At 35.5% G+C, this 22,616-nt stretch overlaps 1 protein-coding gene across 1 annotated transcript in view; it reads left to right on the top strand.

The window, feature by feature from the left end:
- GALNT13 (polypeptide N-acetylgalactosaminyltransferase 13) overlaps positions 1-22,616 on the top strand; it is a 560,096-nt gene that overhangs the window by 473,634 nt on the left and 63,846 nt on the right. The gene's annotated exons all lie outside the window — the stretch shown is intronic.

The raw sequence follows: 22,616 nt of genomic DNA on the forward strand, positions 1-22,616 counted from the left end.
AGATATCTGGGACACTATTATCTGTGGGTTTTCCATAGTCCCAAAAGACTTGGTTGAAGAAACAAAGCAGAGGAATGTTGATTTGTCTCCTGAAGTACAATAAATACCTAAAGGTTCCCAGGTGAGTTCCCTAGGACTTTAAATTCCTTCCTTTACGAATTAGTGAATATATAATTCCACATCTAAAAAAAGTTTAAGTCTTGCTACAACAATTCATTAGGGTTGCCATGGACCTCATCTTGAATATTCGTAGCATCAGAACCTGGAATATACTAGATGTTAGAATCTACCCAGTTGAGATATGACCTTATATTTATACCTGAAGACTACCCTAAAATAGGATTTTTGAAGACTGTGAAATGGTTTGCTGAGAATAATAGATACTGTAGTTTATATTTAAGTATACATTAGCTTGATATGTATATTCAACAAATATTAAATTACAAACAAGGATGTGATAGTAATTCTCTTTAGTGAGGACCTGTTTTAGTCCCATAGCTTCCTCATTTTGAATTGTGTATGTTCTGTTCGTTATCTTTTGTATGACCAACCTTTATCACATATCTATAGCCCATGCTAGTTGACACCAATAACTTTTTATTTTATTTTTGCATTGGAAAATTTATTGCCATTGGAGAGACAGGCAGAAATTATCTTTTTCTTTGCACTTTCTCCTCTAACAAAATCAAGCCCAGACATTCTAAATTTAGCAATAAATAATCACTCTGTGATTTTAATCTGTGCATTAACCTTATTTAAGGGGGACTTTACAAATGAAACAAAAATGAGAAGTTATAGAATTAGTTGATCTGACTTGAATAGTTTATTCATTTACTTAACAAACATGTATTGACTTTTTAATACGTGCCAGGCATTCTTCTAGGTTCTGAGGATCGAGAAGTATATAAAGTTGACAAAAATCCTTATCTTCATGGAGCTTACCTTATATTAGGAAGACATTAAATAAGATAAATAAATAGTATGTTTGATAATGATATAGCTAAGGAGATTAGTAGGTCATGAAAGGGGACTGGGCCCGACTAGCTGTGCCAGGTTAGATAGGGTAGTTAGGAATGGCTTCATGGAGAGGAGTTAGTGATTTGACTATACTTGGCACTGTGGCCTGCTGGTGGAGAAGCTCAGAGGTCTTTGAGGACATAGTATGTTTTTAGCTGGGTTATCCTAACCTACCTCCTTGTGACTATGTTCATATAAGCCCCATTAGCTAGGAGTACCCTTAAACCTAAGTAGACTTCTCAAATTTCAGACCCACTGACCATTTTACCTCCAGTTTCCTGTCGAGGGAACTGTCGCAGGGAATCCCATCCCAATACACCACATTTAAATTAAACACCCATTTAAGAAGTTCACAGGGATCATAGCAGAAGGTTGCTCTAATACACATACTCAATGTTCAGATTAAGAATTGTTCATTTATCATAAATGTCACTGAAACCCCCTGGTTGACTACCTTATGAATGATCTGTGATGTGCAATTCCATGCTTCTTCTCTTGATTTAATGAGTAAGTGTATAATTAATATTTTATGTTAGGGAAAATGACTTCTTCCTGAATATCCTTCTAATAGGAAAAGCCTGAACTCTAGGAAACTTACCAAAACCATTATTTCTCCTCTGTTCAGGCACCTTATCTGAAATAGTTTACATATGCATAAAAGTTGCATTCTATTTTGTCTAAGTTAAACAAGGCAGAGGGCAGGTTGGCTGCAACAATTTCTTGTATTACAAAAGTATGTATTAAAACTTCTATATTATAAAGTCAAAAGTAAATTTCCCTAGGATTAACCATTAATCTGCACCATTTTATCATGGTGTTTCTGCTTTGGCTTGCATAATTAAGAAAACTATTCTCTGCACTTAAAATTTGATAAACTGTAGTTTTATATTTATATTTAAGGCCCAGGCTCAGGAAAATTTAGCTTTCCTGTATAAAATTAAACCCTAAAAATAGTATTTCAGAGAACATATAATAGGTGGCTGGAAATATATAATGTCTGCTTAATAAATGATACCTAGATCTTTTAAACCAGAAAACAAAACCACATCAGCAGTTATTTTTTAAAAAGCCATCTAAATTTTATGTCTTTGGCCCTTCTTGGTAAAACAGTTGATATTTTTATATTTATGTATAATGACACATGTATCATATTGGCTAAGGACTAATAATTATATGTCCTAATGAAATAAACACACTATGTAAAATGTCAGGGAGATTCCTCTCCTTTTTTAAGAAAGACTTAAATTGAATTTTTGTTAACAAGGTTTGATAAAATCTTAACCATTTGTTAATGTTACTATTGACCATATTTAAGAGTAGAGACCTTGGTTATGAAGCTATGATTCAAAATTAACATAATATGCTTTAGTATAGGTAATATTATTTTAATTTTTTTTTCAATTTTTTATTTAAATTATAGTTAGGTAACATATACTGTAATACTGGTTTCAGGAGTAGAATTTAGTGACTCAGCAATTATATATAGCACCCAGTGCTCAACACAAGTGTCCTTAATACCCATCACTGATTTGGCCCATTGCCCCACCCACCTCATTCCATCAACCCTCAGTTCTCTATAGTTAAGAGTCTCTTGTGGTCTGCTTCCCTCGCTCTTCATTTTTCCCTTCCCTTTCATTGTTTTGTTCATTAAATTCCACATATGAGTGAAATCATATGGAATTTGTCTTTCTCTGACTGACATTTCATTTAGCATAATACACTGTAGCTCCATCCATGTTGTTGCAGTAGGCAAGATTTCATTCTTTTTGGTAGCTGAGTAATACTCCATTGTGTGTGTGTTTATGTATGTGTGTGTGTACATCACACATATCATCAGTCGATGGACATTTGGGCTCTTTCCATAATTTGGCTGTTGCAGATAATGCTGCTATAAACATTGGGGTGCATATGCCCCTTCAGATCAGCATTTTTGTATCCTTTGGGTAAATACCTAGTAGTGCAATTGCTGGGTCGTTCAGTAGTTCCATTTTTAACTTTTTGAGGAACTTTCATACTGTTTTCCAGGGTGGCTGCACCAGTTTCGATTCACACCAACAGTGTAAGAGGGTTCTCCTTTTCTCCACATTCTCAACAACATCTGTTGTTTCCTGAGTTGTTAGTCATTCTGACAGGTGTAAGATGGTATCCAATTGTGGTTTTGATTTGTATTTCACTGATGATGAGTGATGTTGAGCATCTTTTCATGCGTCTGTGGTCATCTGGATGTCTTCTTTAGAAAAATGTCTATTCATGTCTTCTGTACATTTCTTAACTGGGTTTTTTTTGGGTGTTGAGTTTGATAAGCTCTTTATAGATTTTGGATACTAACCCTTTATCAGATAGGTCATTTGCAAATATCTTCTCCCATTCTGTAGGCTGACTTTTAGTTTTGTTGATTATTTCCTTTGCTGTGCAGAAGCTTTTTATCTTGATGAAGTCCCAATGGTTGATTTTTGGTTCTGTTTCCCTTGCCTCTGAAGACATGTCTAGTAAGAAGTTGCCACAGCCAAGGTCAAAGAGGTTGCCTGTGTTCTCCTCTAGGATTTTGATGGTTTCTGGTCTCACATTTAGGTCTTTCATCCATTTTTAATTTATTTGTATGTATGGTATGAGAAAGTGATCCAGTTTCATTCCTATGCGTCTTTATTCCATTGGATATTCTTTCCTGCTTTGTTGAAGATCAGTTGACCATAGAGTTATGCATAGTGTTGATAATGTTAAAGAAATTCATATTTGGTTTATTGACATTGTCTAATATTTTCCCACATAGTTTCTTAGAAGGCTATTTGATTCTCATGTTGTATATCTAAAATTAAAAAAACAAAACACTAAAAAATTAAGTACCTAGCAACCATTTAAAATGTAAAAGCATGCTAATATGCTAATAATTACTGGATATGAATTAAGTCCAATAGTGTTTATGTTATGTGCAATACTGAAACAGGAAACACTGGTTTATCATCAAGCAGAAATCTGTAATTATACTATATGGTAAAAATATAATTTTAACGTTCTTAAAAACTTGTGATGAAATCTGTAACACTACTTTGTAGAGTACTTCTTACCTCAGTAAACACGGAATACTGGGCAGGAAGGGAAAAAATGCAAGATTAAAGACTACATAAAAAATACGAAAGGGATTAAGATCATTGAGCCCCATGAAAATATTAATAAAGAACTATCTTAATGACTAATATCTGCAATAGCAAATATCCTAATATGTGACTAAAATCAGTTAAAATTGCTTTAAAATTGTTCCAATTCAGCAGCAGGAATGTAGTTAAACGTGAAATTTTTCTCATTTGTATCTAAATATTCAAAAAGTGGAATATAAGATGGCAACTTGTCATTAGATTATGAAATTCTTAACTGAAAATAATAACTGAATAAAAGGCATTTATAATTTTTTGACATAAGAGTAGTTGAAATTCTTGAGCTTTGTGTGTGCCAGAGTTACAACACGGCAACTTATTCACCAAGCCAATAATGGAGAGGGTCTGCTAGCAAGATGTAAGTAAGGAACTTATATTAATACAGTAGTGACATCCCCTCATCATTGTTATATTCTCTTCATTAGAAGCAAGTCACAGGTTGTGCCTATACTCAAGGAAAAAGAGCCCACACAGGGGCTTGAATACCAGGAAGTCAAGGTAATCAAGGCCATCTTAGAGTCTATTTGCCACAGAAAATTATACAGAAATTTTAAAAAAGTGAGTATTCCTTGGTAAGAGCTGAAGAAAAATACCCTTTTAATCAAAATGTTCCTAAAAATGAAAACCAGGTGACATTTACTGTAATGCCCACCCAATTCACTCTCCATCTCATCTTACCCACATCTGATTACCATTTCAGCTCAATGACAACTTCCTCAAAGAAGCCTTCCCTGACCTGCCCTTCTCTAACCAGCAGAGGATCAATTCTATGCTTTTATACCCTGAACATCTCTCAAATACATTTTGACTTTACATTTGGTAATTTTCATTTGTGTTGGTTATTTGATTACTGATTAGGCTGTGAGGGAAGAAACCATTTATAGTTTTTGTTCAACATCCATATCAGCGAGCACAATATGTAACACAGAGAAACAATGAAAACAAGTTGAGTGAAAGAGCAGAATTATGGGCACTGACCAGGAAATCAAGAGACCTGGGTTCCAATATAAACTCTCTTATCAGCTGTGCTACCTCACACAGGTCCAATCAACTTTTTGAGCCTTACCTACGTTTTCCATCCATGAAAGGTCAGTTGTAACTCAAACAGTAATAATTTTTTTGCCGCAATTTTGTGATTTTATACAGTTGTTAATCAGTAAATTTCCACTGCTTTGAATTTTTTTTTCCATCAGTTTTCAGTAACTACTCCTCTGTCTTTTGACCACTGATTTTGAGGTTTTAACCTTCTGGCAACAAGTAAAGTCAGAGGATAGAAGAAATAACGTGAGAAGCCTAAACAGCATCTGCAAGATCATTTACATTTTAAAGAATACTGATATCCTTCAGAGTTTGTATTTGAATACCATAGCTATGATGTGATTCAGAATGCTTTGGTTTCCTCTAGACAAATCACACCCTCACCAGAAAACAAAAAACTATATTGCAAGCATGCAACAATGCAAGATGTTGGCATTCTGCCTTTCCCTTCAGCTGCCCAATCCTCTGTATGGACCCAGAGGCCTCATTCAATTAGAGGGTAGTATAGACTTAGCCCAGTGACATCCTAAGAATAATACAAAGCTCTAAAAAAGAAGAGAGACATGTTAGAATTGTCTGTATAATGGGGTACTAGACTATTATGTAGAAGGATATTTTAGCATCACAATAGCACAGCTGACACACTTGGCCTGTTTTCATCATTACTGAATGTTGCTCTTGTGTAGTAACTGCTGAGAAGTTCTCATGCCAACCAGTGTTAAGTCTGGTTTGTGAACTGCATCTTATGTATGCAATAAATAAACTTTGTGTTGTTTTCCGTATCAAGTCTTTGACATGACTAGCGCTGGAAGAAGATAAATACTGCATGGGAAACCCAGGAGCAATATGTTACTCGACCATTCCCAACATCATAAGTCAGACTCATGCTTATTGAAATTTTTGTCATTGGCTGTTCCACAGTAATGGCACAGTGTCCCAGGGGGTGACTAATGGCTCTCCTTCAGCCTTTCCCAGCTCACTCATTTATAGTATGTTTAGGAAACAAGGGGGAAATCTGTTGACAATGGAGACTGAGTATACTTTTGCAATTTTTCTTTCAAAACATAAAATCAGTGTGTTCTCCTAGAACGTTTTTTTTTAATCTTAACTCATACCGTACTTAGTAGCATATCATCTACACTGAAAGACTGTGATTATGGAATTTGTTTTTCTTGTGTGGCATATGTGTGACAATCACAGCAGTGCACAAATATGGATGGGGGAAGTGACTGGTGCAGAGACATATGGCACTTCAGCTTCATTTTATTAGTAATTTGGGTTTACAAAAATGGGTAGAGACCTGAATGGTGTCCATAGTAGTGCCATTCTGAGGAGTCTTAAGAGCAGTGCACGGTATACTTCTCACTGAAAGGGCATCTGGGCCAAAGTTAAGTTGTTGATTTCCCACTTTATTCGTCTAATATACAACAGAAATGCACACAGGCTTAGAGAATAACCAGCCTACTCTTCTATTAGGGAATGAAGTGCCCCTCAAAGTCCATATCCACCATAAAACAATGAACATAACAGGTAGCATTTGGTGAGCACTTACTATGTATCATGCACTATTTGTTTTACATGTTAACTCAGTGAATAAGCACACTAACACTCTGAAGGAGGTTCTATTATCATGCCCATTTAATAGAGGAAAGAACTGAGGCCTTGTGAGGTTGCTTATATTGCCCCAAATTACACATCTGGTAGGTAGCAGAACAGAAATCAAACTCAGGCAGTGTGAATCAGTCCTTAAGTGCACTGGTGTGTTCTTAATCTCCTTTAATCATATCTGCATATAATCAGGATTCCTTTCCTTTGCTGCATAAGTAGAAATATTTAATGCTATAGAAGTCATTCTACTGAGAAAAATTATATACCCTAGGTTTACATTCTGTTAAACTTGATAATCAAGAATTGACTATGTGTACTTAATATTGCCTTTAACACGTCCCGTAATATAATCTCAGATATCGTTTGCCATAATAAGATGGGATAATCAATTCACACTAGTTTTTCTGGGTCGCGTTAGGGTTTTTTTTTTTCCTTTTTTTCCCATAATTCAAAAACATAATTAGACTTCCTTATTGGCTCTGCAGACAAGAGTGCTGACTAAATACAAACTAGGGAAATGCACTTTAATAAATACTAATAATTATTAATGAGACCAAGTAGCACTTTGGAACCAAACTTTGCAGAAACTCACTCTCCCCTCTCCTCTAACGTGTGTGTATACATGCATATGTATATGTGTATGTATACATGCATACATACTTTTATATGTATGTATACATGTATATACATGTGTGCATATGTATACACACGTGTACATACACACATGTGTGTATATATGTATGTATATTTGAGCATCTTTTCATGGTCTATTTATAATATATATATGTCAAAACATGTTGAATACATATAGTCATTTTAAGTCATGAAAGCAAATTATATAGAGCCATATTTCTTATACATACATATATGTGAGGCAGAGAAAGAATGAGATGGGAAGAACAGGAGAAAAGAGAGCATATGCCAGAGAGTAGTGCAATTAATATCTAAAGAATGTCCATTAATGCCAGATACTATTCTAGGAACTGAACATAAATACATTAACAAATATGTATAAGTATTTCATACCATTTTCTTGGTTTAATTAAAATCTTAAGATGGAAACTTCCTAATGGAAAAAAATTGAAAAGCATATAGAATTTTTCCCCACAAAGATTTTTCTCTAATATCAGTTTATGTCCTGTGAATGACTAATGTATTGGTTTAGACATAGAAAACACAATAAAGCTGTGTTTCTCAAAATGTTTTCAATGGAGCATTGTCTCAAAATTTTGGAAAAGGACAAATAAGCTTGGGAAATATTATCCAGTTAGGATATTTTTAATACTCTTCATCATAAGAAAAGTTATGAGAAGTCCTGTAGTAATGTTACCTGTGTTTAACTCATTGTTTTTATTAAAATATGACCAGATAATAAATGTGTAAGTACTGCATTTAATCTAATTTAAGCTGCCATCAATTTAAAGATCACCATTTTATTATATACCACTAATAAAAAGTTCCAATTAAACTATAGTGTAAAACCTCATCACTTAGAATTATTGTGTCCCTTTTAAAGTGTTTCAAGACACAAACTAATTCAGACAGCTTTTTGATCATATCTCATTCTTGTACATACATAGAATTTTTTTTTAAATAAGAAAAGTAAATTGATCAAGAAACTTCATATTTTGAGGTTGACTCGTTTGAATCACTTTTTGGGTCAGATTTGCTGGTATGTACGTGTTTTCCATCTACTCTGTTCTCAATGCCATCAAGATGATCGGTGATGTAGTATGTCTACAAACATTGTCATCCCTGGGATTTTCTTTCAAGTCCCTGCAACCATTTAGCAAATTTTCATTTTAGTACTTTCTTGATTTTTAAGTATTCTCTAACACCCAACGTGGGCTTGAATTCACAACCCCGAGATCAAGTTGCATGTTCTACTGACTTAGCAAGCCAGGTACCCTGACACTTTCTTAGTTTTACTAGAAGTATCAAATGGAAGTTTTTCAGGCAATAGGGATGTATTTAAATGCCCATTGATTTAAATGCTCATTAATTAATTATTAAAATTGCAATTTGCTAGTTTACCACAAAGAGAAAAACAAGTTTGCACATGGTCAAGCCATGCCTACACTACAGTTGTCTTTTCTCAAATGTAAGATGCAAGGAGCAAATGTAAGATAACATTGATTATAAAATATATCACTATTTCAGGGATGATATAGTATGTGTCAAGAACTGAAGACACAGTTATATCTAGCATTCTATGGAACTAGTGATGAATAATGTACAATTTGTGAAGTACTTTACAGAAATACATTGGTTAGTCAATTGCACACTGAAACTTTCCAGCTTGTATTTAATTGTCCTATCAGTAGAATAAATTCCACTTATATCATTACTGATCATTTGTCTCTGTAAATTCAAGTTTGTCCAGTATCCTGGATCACATTGATCTGTTGAGACGGGGAGAATTTTCCAAGTGGATCCTCTTCTATACTTCAAGGAATGATAATTACCATGTTTTGTACCGCCATCTAGAGAATATCTCTGTATAGATTTTTTCAAAGTTTCTCCAGTGTTTTGCTCCCATTCCAGAATGGTTTGTACGAGCATGGAGTTAAATATTAGATGGGTATGAGTGACTTCTAATCCTTCTCCTGCTATTTTCTAAGTAAGCTTGAGCAAGTTATTTAACTTTCATCCTTAAACCAAAGCCACCATAATAGAGAAGTTATAGAGACTTAATGAGAAAGTATACAAAAAAGTGTTTATTGTGGAATTTTGAGAATGAAGTCCTTTAAATAATGCTGTTTGTATTTTTCTAATACTTCTGATATCGAACCAAACCATACTATGCCATCATTGGTTGGATGGATGGATGTTTGTCCTAAACCAAGAATGGTTTGAGATGTCTTCCTAAATTCTAAATTCATATGATACACTGGAGAGAATATAGAAAGCTACCTTATCAGCTATAAAGTTATCAGTGTTTGTAGGATAAAAACATATCAGTTGTTAAGGAAAAATACAACCTTTCCTGTTTCTAGATTCATAAAAGAAATTGCTACTGAGGCTTCTTATTAAAAACAAAGCAAACAATGTTATGTGATGAGATACTCAAGGACCTCAGCTTATCCATAATGCAGGGTTTTTTTTTGTTAACTTACCCTTAATGAAAACCAATATCATAAAGCAAATTCTCATTTAGATTTCAGAGGGGTCAAAATAATGTCATCTAAAAGCATAGCTCTACTGTACTGGCAGCATGGAACCTACTTGGGATTCTCTCTCTCTCCTCTCTCTTTACCCTTCCCCTGCTTGTGCACACACACACACACTCCCTCTTTCTCTCACAAAATAAATAGACTTAAAAAAATAAAATCCCAGCCCTATATTATTACTAAGTTGATCCTAGATAAAATTTAGGTTACAAAAGTGGATAGCCTACAGATGGTTCAAGCAATAAGATATATTACAGAGCTAGTTAAGTGTCCTTAATTAAAGCAAACTGAAGGAAAGACAAGTGAATCATTTTTAAAAAATTATACTATATGTACTAAGAGACAAAAACAGCAAAAGCCAAAAGGAACATGGTTGGAGATACACTAAAATTAATTTCAGATGATTATATGAAAAAAATATGAAGTGAAAAATTTTAAGAATGTTAGAAGATATGGCTAGGCATTTTTTACATCTTAGGATAGTAAGGGCCTTTCTAAGCATAATATAAAGGGCAGAAAACAAAGGGAAAGTTTTTTTTTTGTACTGCAAAAATAAGCACTTGAAAATTTAAATATTTGCAAGAGATGTCCCCAGTATAGAGTAAAATCTTGGTTTGTGAGCATAATTCAGTCTGGAAGTATACTTGTAATCCAAAGCATGTGTATAATCAAAGCAAATAATGGAAACTCACATGATTTGTTCCAAAACCCCAAAATATTCATATAAAAATGATTACAGTATTTAATACAAAATAATAAAGAATATACAAAATATAAAGAAAAATAAACACATTAACCTGCACTTACCTTTGAAAACTTTCATGGCTGATGTGAGGGAGACGAGAGAGAGGAGGGTTATCATGTAGTATGACTTTCACTATCACTAATGGAATCCTCACTATCTATTGGCTCAGTGGAATCTTTTTCTTTTCGTGCAACTTTAATAGGAACCTATCCGATGACACTTGCTTTTACTGCCTTTTGAGGATTTCACAGAAATGTGACATTGCAGTGTCATTAAAAAGATTCACCGTTCGCACTGCTACAGCCTTATTTGGTTGGTGCTTTTCTACTGTTTTCTAGTGTAAAATTTTGCACTGTTTCTCACATTTTACACATATACCTAACCTCATTTGAAGTGAACGATTCCTCTTTTTCTTCTTATAAAATCTTCTCCTCCTCTCCAGATGAGATGCAGACGAGGACTTCTTATGAAACCTTGCAATTTCGGCCACTCGCCTACCTCATTTGTATTTCTATATGATTCCCTTCTTAACTTCCAACGTAATTATCTCCTTCTTACCACCTTTCTTTTCAACCTTTTTCTGCATGAGGGACATTATATATGCTCGCACAGATGTTGACTACAGTACAGTATTAATAAACTCTTGTCATATACTGGTAATACAACTAGCAATAAGGCAGCAGAGGAAAAGGGTCTATATCTGCAGGCAGCCTGACCTAGAATGAAGCAAAGCATTCCTAAGCTACTCTTGCATGGAAAAGCAAAGGACTGTCCATGGGTGCTTTGAAGTGACAAAAAATACACTAGTGACAGTTGTGGGCACCTTCCAATGTTTTGAAAAATCAGATTTTTGCCAAACACTGTGGCCTGAGACTAAGCATTGGCATAAGGGATGATCACCCACAATCCCACAGTGAGTGAGAGAAAGAGAAGAACCACTGATTGGCTCAATTGTAATCGTGTGACATTCAGTGTTTATGAAGTGATGCAAGATACCACTCGTTTATCAAGTTAAAATTTATTAGAAACGTTTGCTCATCTTGCAGAATGCTTGCAGAACAAGTTACAGACTAATGTTTTACTGTACTTCACTTTTTTTGTGTGAGATTGTGCATGAGAGGGAGGAGGGACAGAGAGAAGGAGGGAGGGAGAGAGAGAGAGAGAGGGAGAGGGAATCCCAAACAGGCTTCATACTGTCTGCATGGAGCCAGATGCAGGACTCAAACTCACAAAAGGTGAGATCATGACCTAAGCTGAAGTCAGACACTTAACTGACTGAGCCACCCGGACACCCCACCCCCCCAAATATATTTATATCAGGGGTGCTTAAACATCAAAAAGTGAACACTTCTATGGAGATCTGAGAAAAGGGGAAGAATAGGCAATTCATAAAAGAAAAAATTAGCAAGGTTACAAGAAGAATTCTCACTAGTAATCAGTTTTATTTTTTTAATGTTTATTTTTGAGAGACCAAGAGAGAGTGTGAGCAGGGGAGGGGGAGAGAGAGAGAGGGAGACACAGAATCTGAAGCAAGCTCTAGGCTCCAAGCTGTCAGCACAGAGCCCAACGAAGGAAGTGAGATCATGACCTGAGCGGAAGTTGGACACTTAACCCACTGAGCTACCCAGGTGCCCCTACTTTTAATTTTTTTGAGGAACCTCCATACTGTTTTCCATGGTAGCTGCAATAGTTTGTGTTCCCACCAAGAGTGCAAGAGGGTTCCTCTTTCTCCACATTGTCATCAACACTTGTAGTTTCTTCTGTTTTCGATTTTAGCCATCCTGACAAGAGTGAGGTGACATCTCATTGTGATTTTGGTTTGCCTTTTTTAAAGGCAAACCAATAAATAAAATTGAATTATTTTTTAGTGTTGATTTCCATGTCTTTGTGTCATCTTTAATTTCATCAATGTTTTATAATTTTTAGAGCACAGGTCTTTCACCTCCTTTAAGTTTATTCCTAGGTATTTTATTATATTGGGTACAATTCTAATTGGGATCCTTTTATTAATTTTTCTGCTGCTTCATTATTAATGTACAGAAATGAAATACACTTCTGTATATTGATTTTGTATCTGCAACCTTATGAATTTATCAGTTCTAGTAGTTTTTTTTTCATGGAGTCTTTCTATATATATACTATCATGTCATCTGCAAATAGTGAAAGTTTTACTTCTTCCTTACAATTTGGATGGATTTTTATTTACTTTTCTTGTCTGATTGCTATGGCCAGGATTTCTAGTGCAATGTTGAATAAAAGTGGTAAGAGTGGGCATCCTTGTCTTGTTCCTCATCTTCAGGGAAAATCTGTTTTTCACTATTATGATGTTGGCTGTGGGTTTTTCACATATGGCAATGGCTCTCTTTGCCTGTTGTGGGCAGGGTTTGGTCCCTGTGTTATTAGTGGACCAGTCTAGGGCTACTTTGGGTTTAAGTTAGGCATTTGCCAGAGATGCAGTAGCAATGAATTGTAGGGTGCTCTTGCTATGTTGTTTCCTGGGAAGTATTTGTTGGTCCATGGGGCCTGCAGTCAGACCAGATTTCTGCCTCCAGCCCATTGCAGAGACTGCAGTTGTACTGGAGCATGTGGTTGTCTTCCTATCTCCCCAGGGCAGGAGTTACTTTGGAGTGATGCTGGCCCCTATTGGGGCTGCTTACACACTGCCAGGCTTGTGGCACCACCGTGGATGGGCTCTAGCTGAGAGCATATTGGAGAAAATAGGTCTACGGGAGAATGCAGGTACAGGGCATGGGGTGCTAGGAAAGTTTTCGCACATCTGCTGTGGGAAGGGGCCTGGAGCTGAGGCCTGGCTGGAGGGGGCATGCTAGTTCCTGTAGGTGCCTGTGTATCTAGGCTGGGGGCCAGAGGAGAGAAATGGCACCTGCCAGATCTTTTGTTCTTGAAAAAGTCTCTCTCAAGGATCCCTGCCTCTCCAGCATAAGCTTTGAGATTAGTAAACAAATCTCCCTCTCATATACAACAGGCATTTTTCAACTTGTTGCTTCTACGCTATAGCTCAACCTGCTGATTTTTAAAGTTATAATTAAGCCCTCCTAATTGTAAGAACTTATGAAATTAGGCCCCTCTGGTTTTCAAAGCCAAATATTATGGGGATTGTCTTCCCTATGTGAGTTCCCTGTGGCTGGGGTGCCTGGTATGAAGGTCTGTTTCTTTCTCTTCCTGTGCCCATGGCATCCCTCCCTCCGGTGTACAGTCCCACGGGTCTATTTAGCTCCTGACCTCCTCCCCAGCCTTCCTAACCTCTTTGATGTGGCCTTTCTGTACATTTAGCTGTGGAGAGTCTGTTCTACCAGTCTTCTCATTGTTTTCTGGGTTATTTATAGTCATGTAGGTGTTATCTAGTTGTATCTATGGGATGAGGTGAGCTTACCATACTCCTCTTCTGCCATCTTCCCCAGAAGTCACTAGTAATCAATTTTAAATAGTAATATAATACCATTTACCTTTACATTATTTAAAAAATGGTAAATTAGGGGCGCCTGGGTGACGCAGTCGGTTAAGCGTCCGACTTCAGCCAGGTCACGATCTCGCGGTCCGTGAGTTCAAGCCCCGCGTCAGGCTCTGGGCTGATGGCTCAGAGCCTGGAGCCTGTTTCCGATTCTGTGTCTCCCTCTCTCTCTGCCCCTCCCCCGTTCATGCTCTGTCTCTCTCTGTCCCAAAAATAAAAAAAAAAAAAACAAAAAAACAAAAAACGTTGAAAAAAAAATGGTAAATTAAAGGATAAATTAAAATAGCCAGTGTTCTGGAAGGGAAATTAGCTTCCTACACTGTAAGAAGTTATGTAAATTTGAACCTTTCTGGAAAGCAGGTTAGTTTTATATATACATATACATATATATATACACACACATATATATATATGTCTTGAAGTCACATAATTTTTCAAAATACATTGCTTCTAAAAAATTATCCTAATGAAATAAAAGGCATGATAAAAATGTGCAAAGATGTTCATTGATTTTAAAGTCCAAAATTAGAAATAACTTGAATGTCCAAGTATAGGAAATGGATTAAGTTATTACTAATTCGTAAAATAGAATACCACAGAGGCATTAAAAACTAAGGTATAGAAGAGTTTAGTTGACCTGAAAAGTTATCATGACATACTGTTTTAGCAAAAAATTACATGGCAAGTTAATATTACATTATACATAGTACAGAATCATTTTTTGTAAGAAATGTATCTTACAGTTATACATAAATAGAAATCTAGAAAAATCAATACCATAAGGTAAATATAGCCATATTACAATTGATTTTTATTTTACTTTTCATATTTATTAATGTTTTAGAATTATCTGCAATGAATATATCTCAAATAACTATAAGAAGTTTTTTTTTTAATTTTTAAATGTTTTTATATTATTTTTGACAGAGTGAGAGACAGAGTGTGAGCAGAGAAAGGGCAAAGAGAGAGATAGATACAGAATCTGAAGCAGGCTCCAGGCTCTGAGCTGTCAGCACAGAGACCGACATGGTGCTCAAACTCACAAACCACCAGATCATGTCCTGAGCTGAAGTTGGGCGCTTAGCCCACTGAGCCACCCAGGTGCCCCTGTAAGAGGTTTTAAAAAGACCAATATATAAATTGTGTGCAAACTTTTCCTTACTGCTGGGGGATAAAAAACAAATTCATGCAAGTAGATCATGGTATTTTTTTAAAAAATCTGTTTAATGTTTATTCACTTTTTGAGAGAAAGAGAGACAGAGGGTGAGCGAGGAGGGGCAGAGAGTGAGGGAGACACAGATCCAAAGCAGGGTCCAGGCTCTGAGCTGTCAGAACAGACCCTGATATGGGTCTCGAACCCACGAATCACGAGATCATGACCTGAGCTGAAGTTAGACATTTAACCTACTGAACCATCCAGGTGCCCCTAGATCACTGGTATTTTTATTGGCTCCATATCTCCTTTGCATTTTCCATAGAATATGGAGAAGATGACTACATAATCTGGCTGTTCTAGTGTTCTAAACACTGCCTTGAACATCCTTACTTGGATTTTTTTTTCCTACCATAGATTTTATAGTCCATTTGCCTTAACTGATACTAAATTGACCTTTATTTTTAAAGGCCGTTGCAAAGATCCACTTTTCTTATTTCCCATATTCTCCTTGATCTGGGAGTAAGCAGTTGAAAATGAGGTTTTTATTACCAAATTGAACTGAAGTTTGAGGCAATTACCTAGAAAATGTAGCCTCAAGACCTGCCCAAACTATTGACTATGGAATCAGACAGACTTAAATAAATTGAGAAGTTGTCTTTTATTTGCAGGTTCTATGTGATATATCTCTCAGTAGAAGCTATAATCATTGCACAATTCATTATCTCATTTTTATTCCATTAAAATAAAATTGCAGTAATAATAGGAAATAATAAATTCAACAGATAATCACTATATATTATTAGCTGGCATGTGCCATCAGCCTGTTAATGTAATTCTACCCACTAACTTCCTAGTGAGTGGTTATGAGCCTGGGTAATTTGTGTGTGTATCAAGAACAGATAAAAATTAAAATGGTGACTTAAAAGAATAGTTTTCAGTTAAAAAAATTTGAAATATAGTATTTAAATACTCTAGAATATAATCTTTAAGTGGCTTAAAAATTATTTTTAGGGGTGCCTGGGTAGCTTAGTTGGTTAAGCGACCAACTCTTGGTTTTGGCCTAGGTCATGATCTCACAGTTCCTGAGTTTAAGCCCCACATCTGGCTCTGTGCTGACAGCGCAGAGACTGTTTAGAATTCTCTCTCTCCCTCTCTCTCTGCTTCTCCCCTGCTTGTGTTCACTCTCTCTCTCAAAATAAGTAAATAAATATTTAAAAAATGATTTTTTATTATGAATACTTTTGAGGAGAAAGAAATGCAGATCTTCATCCATAAAGCTCCTGATAAAGTTTCAAAGTAAATAAGAAAAGAAAAAAGAAAAAAGAAAGAAGGTGATTTTCTATTAATAAGGAATTTTGAAAGTATATTAAAAAATTGAGTTGAAACTATGTATAATGGTCTACTATAATATACAAGTATATTATTAATATGATATCATTGTACATAAAAAACACTGATTAGCTGCATAGTTTTAAGTGTGTGTAAAAATAGATTTTTTTAAAAGTTTTTTTTCCTCTCCTTTAGTAGCAAAGGGAATGTGCTGTTTTTTATTTTTCTGTTTTTTGTTTCACATTTGTTTTATTTAGTTATAATGACAAGAAAAACACTTATATATATTTAAATTTATCTGTATTTTATTAACATTTTTCCATATTCTCATATAGACCTAATTGTTTCAATATATGTATTTTGATAATTAGATATACATACCATTGATCTACTTACATATTCCTGATTGAAGGAAATAATTTCCCCTTCTCTCCACATTAAGCTGTGCTGCAATATATATTCTCGCATATAAAACTCTAAGCTTTGGCCTATAATCAGGCCATTCTGTCATCAGGTACCTTGATTATAGGGAACCAGAACTATAGGCTTATTAGCCATCTACTAAGGAAGAACTTAACTGAGATTATTGATCTTCAATTTATTATCAATTTAAAAATTTAAAGCATGATTGCTCTACATATCTAAATTTAATACTACCTTGAAATAGATTTTAAAATGATGAACAAAGGACAGGTTATTAAAGGATAACAAAACTGTACTTGTTATTTACCTATTAATCACACTTCCAAATCATGAGTTGATAAAAATAATCTTTTTAACTTATTATGAAGCTTTATCTAATTGTCAGAGCTTTCCCAGTGTCTCTGCAAGTCTGACTTACTTTAAAAACTTGAAATTTTTATAAGCTGCCTTTGAAAAAAAATAATAGCATATTAAGATGAATTCTATTACAACATTCCTCCCTCACACTAGTGTATTTTTGTCATAACATGTATCACCTTTGAATGTATTACTGTTTATGTCTCTCTCCTCTAGAATGTAAACTCCATAGAGGAAGATATTTTTAATTTGTTTTGTTCATTGATATATCCCAAGTGTCTAGAAAATGTACCTTGTATATAGTTGGGACACAATAAATATCTGCAGACTTACTCTTGGCTTGGCCTCTGTTCTGTATTTTTGTCTTTTTTTCACTTTCTTTTTCTATCTATGTGTTTATTTCACTCCTGTATTTATGTCACTGTCTTAGGCATTCTCTATATGGTAGCCTCAGAAATTCCAGGCTTAAATCATCTTTACAGCTAGCAATTCCAGAGGAAATAGAACTTCAACTTCATAATGGTCCTAGAAAATTCTCAGAGTATATATTTTTATTAGGCTGGCTGGTTCATAGGTCCATTCCTGAGCCAATCATCATGATGGGTTATGTGTAAGATGGAAAAATGGAAAGCCTTGATTTTCTTGGGTGTTACTTGGATTTGGCCTGAACAACAACAGCATCGCCTGGGAGCCTATTAGATATGCAGATTCTCAGGCCTCATTCAGACCAACTGAATCAGAATCTGCATTTAAACAAGATTCCCTGGTGATATCCCTTTAGTTTATGTGCCCAGTTGGAGCAGGAAAGATGGGAAGAGCGGTGTGGTTATCAATTCACACAAACTGAAAGTGAGAGAGGAGTGATTGCTCAAAGAGAATTTGAATGCCCTTATCAGAAGGCAGAATGGATGTCAGGCATGCAGAAACAAGAGATATCCATTAAAATATACAATATGTATTCAGTAATTATTATATACCAATAATGTATACTATACTACATACTGTGCTCTTTTCATATATTACATAGTATTCACAACATCGCACGAGACATTATCAGATAGGATACCCTGGGCTTCAAGAGATTAAGTAATTTATACAAAATTTTTATTGGGGATATAATAGAGTTAATCTATAATATAATGTCAATTAGTTATAAGTACCCTGGAGAATGATTAAACAGAATAGAGGATAGAGCAATGATGCAGGATGATGGGAGGGAGGGATCCATTTAGGTAGGAAGGTCAAAATGACTCTGAGGAAGTGAAGTCTTAGCAGACACTTCAGTGTACTGAAGGACAACTCATGGAGGGTCCTGATTAATACCATACCAGACAGGAAAAAGGACAAGTAGAAGCTGTGAGTTGGGAAAGAACTTGGCATGTTTGAGGAAAAGGAAAGAATAATACAAAAAAGCCATTGTGGCTACAGTGAAGTGAATACAGATGGTTAGGTAATAGAGATAATCAAAATTCATTTCATGAAGGATCTTAGGCAATGGCTGGGATATTGTCAATTATTCTTAGCACAATGAAAAAAAATCATTGGAAGCTTTAGGGCAGGATAGTGACATGACTTTATATTTCAATTGTATTGTCCAGGGAGTAGGCAATAGTGAATAAAGGATAGATGGAGAATTGTAGATGCCCGGGGGACTATGTAGGAGCCTGTTTCAATGCTGGTTCAGGCAAGAGATGAGAGATTGTGCAACCAGGATGGCAAAGGGGATTTTTGAGGGGCTGAGGACATATTTTGAGTGTAGAACAAATAGGAATTGCTAATGAGCTGAATATGTGTATGCATGAGTTAAAGATAATTACTCTTATGTTTTTGCCCTGAGAAAATGGGTGGACATTTGTGGTAGTTGCTGAAAGGAGAACCCTGGAGATGAATGAAGCTGGAAAATCAAGAGGACTATTTTGGACATATCAAATTTGGGATGCCTATTTAGATCCCAGTGAAATTGCTAGGTAAACAATTGGATAAAGTACTTTAGAGAGGTTTGGGTTGTAGGTGAGAGTTTGGGAAACAAGTGGAGAATGAGTAAGCAGAACAGAGGATAGAGCAATGACCCAGGATGATGGGGGGGGGGGGTGGGGGGGATCAATTCAAGCCATGGAACTGGATAATTCAGGCTCCACTTCACAGTCTCTCATTGACACAGGCTAATAAAGGCCTTACCATCTTGTAGCCATACCCACTGTGGTACAAGGCCTCCTTAGCCCCTGTGATAGATGAAAAAAGAGCCAGAGGGTGTCACACCTGGTCTTCTGTCTTTAGGACAAGAAGTGACATTTATCCCTTTCCCCTAATAGCTTATTGCCCAGGACTAGTCAATACCCTTGCCTAATAACTGCAAGGGCTGGAAATGTGGAAAAATACATGAATGTTGGGTGACCACTGCTGTCTCTCACATATCACTTTTTTTAGGGCTCAATGAATAGTTGTTTTTATTTTTAGTTTTATTTTATTCCCAGTATAGTTAACATAGTGTTGTATTGGTTTCAGGTGTATATATAGTGATTCACCAATTCCAGACATCACCCAGTGCTCATCATGACAAACGTACTCCTTGATCCCCATCACCTATTTCACCCACTCCCCATTAATCTCCCTTCTGGTAACCATCAGTTTGTTCTCTATAGTTAAGAGTCTGTTTCTTGGTTTGTCTTTCTCTTTCTTTTTTTCTTTGCTCATTTGGTTTCTTAAATTCCACATATGAGATACATCATATGGTATTTGTTTTTCTCTGACATATTTTGCCTAGCCTTATACTCTCTAGCTCTATCCATGTCATTGCAAATGGCAGGATTTCATTCTGTTTCATGGCTGAATAATACTATATATTCTTCTCTATATATTCATCTATTGATGGACACTTGGCTGCTTTCATAATTTGGCTATTGGAAATAATGCTGCTATAAAAAAGAGGTGCATGTACCCTCCTAGTATTTTCATATTCTTTGGGTGGATACCCAGTAGTGTGATTAGTAGATTGTAAGGTAGTTCTATTTTTAATTTTTTGAGGAACCTCCATACTGTTTTCCACAATGGGTGCACCAGTTTGCATTCCCACCAAGAGTGTAAGAGGGTTCCTTTTTCTCCCCATCCTTGCCAACACTTTTGTTTCTTGTGTTTTTGACACTTGCGATACCTCATTGTAATATTGATTTGGATCTCCCTGATGATAAATGACGATGAACATCTTTTCATGTCTGTTGGTCATCTGCAGGCCTTTGGAGAACTCTGTTCATGTCTTATGCCTGTTTTTTAATTGGATTGTTTCTTGGCTATTGAGTTGTGTAAGTTCTTTATGTATTTTGGATATTGACCCTCATAGTATCTGATTTCTATGTGGGTAAAAACAGAGGGAAAAAGCCATCCACACCAAAATATTAACATAAGCCCATAGTATTTTGGTACATTTCTAACAGTAATTTAAAGTAATTATCTAGGACTAAGACAAACCCATGTTGTAGTGGCAATGCCAAGGGGTGGCTTAGAGGTGGTAAGGTGAGAAGGTTTTAGCTTCTTCTAATAGCATCTGTCATTTTCCACCAACCAAATCTTTGCCAAATCTGATGTGGGCAATTAACATTTTCTCTTATCTAATGTAAAACATATGTAAATGAATCTTCAAACTCCTTTTTAATCAGAAAACTGCTCATAAATGCCTTCTACGAAAGAGGTGCCTGGGTGACTCAGTTGGTTAAGTATCCGACTTTGTCTAAGGCCATGATCTCATGGTTCATGACTTTGAGCCCTGTGTGGGCTCTGTTCTGTCAGCCCAGAGCCTGGAGCCTTCTCTTGATTCTGTGTCTCCCTTTCTTTCTGCCCTCCCCCCACTCTATATATAGCATCTCTATATATGATTTTCAAGAGTGTTTATTAGGTCATTGCAATTCATGTAGCAGTCAATACAAAGAGAAATTCTTGTAGTGATCTGTTTTGTAAATGTTTTCCAGCCTCTTTTTTTAAAGGTTACACTCCAGATTGGAAGTTCTGAATAGAATTATTTTGAAAGCAAATATTTATCTGTTTTAAAAGCCCAAAGACCTTATTGTTTTCCATCCAAACACCAGCTAGAAAAATCAATATTGTCTTTTAAAAGGAAATGGTTTGGCTGCTTAAGCATCATCAGAATGCTTTCTAACAACACTAAGGCATTTAATTTTGGAAAAACAAAAATTCTGAAGAATGTTTGAAGAACACTGGGGGAAAGGGGAAACTAACAGGTAATGAACTTCAAGAGTGTTGCCTCTTGAATACAGTGACTCAAATAATGACATTAGTTACAGATACTTAGATGGTCTAAACAATTATTATTTTATAGGATTGTTAGGTTTTGCTGCTTAATTGGGACAGTATATACCAAGTACTGGGCCCTTTGGGTGTGTGTGTGTGCGCGCGCGCACACGTGCGTACCCAAGTCTGGTTGCTTATTCATCTCAAAGGAAACAGGTTAAACAGAGACCTTTTCAATGTAATCTAAGAAATGTAATCTTCTCATCATTATTTCATTCAAATCATTTTTAATATTGATAGTAATGAACAAATAATACCACCATGATTTCTTTTTATGTAAAAATCAGTAGCATTGTTGGTTTTAATTCTCAGTTGGAAAGCATCTTTTATGACCATCAATGGAAATATTCGTTTTAATTTCATATATTATACTGTTACATGAAGTGAAATTAAGCATTTTTAATGTACATATGTGAGTATAAGTCATTTGTTTATGTTAACCTCTTATCTATTTACTAACTTATCCAAGAATTCAAGCTGGCTTACATTAATTAATAAAATAATACAGGGAAAAAAAAAAAAGAAAAAATCAGGTCTATGGCAGACTGAGATAGAGTAAAATTTCTAGAAGAGAGAAAGTTAGAACACACAAGTGTTCATTGTGAGGATCATATTTATATAAATTTATCATGAAATCTATGGTGGTGAGTAAAAGACACTAGGAAAATATGAGGATTGGAATTTTTAATAAAGAGAAGCAGCTACATTATCACACGGCTCAGTTAAGCTTTAATTATGAGATGCTAAATTAATACCAATTTACACTTATTTGATTAATTATTCAATCTAAGAAGTGTAAGTACTTGGTAATAAATATTTGCATTTGAAAAGCCATAACCAAAGGAAAATC

Source organism: Lynx canadensis, chromosome C1 (genome assembly GCF_007474595.2).
Source record: "Lynx canadensis isolate LIC74 chromosome C1, mLynCan4.pri.v2, whole genome shotgun sequence".
Taxonomy (NCBI): domain Eukaryota; kingdom Metazoa; phylum Chordata; class Mammalia; order Carnivora; family Felidae; genus Lynx; species Lynx canadensis.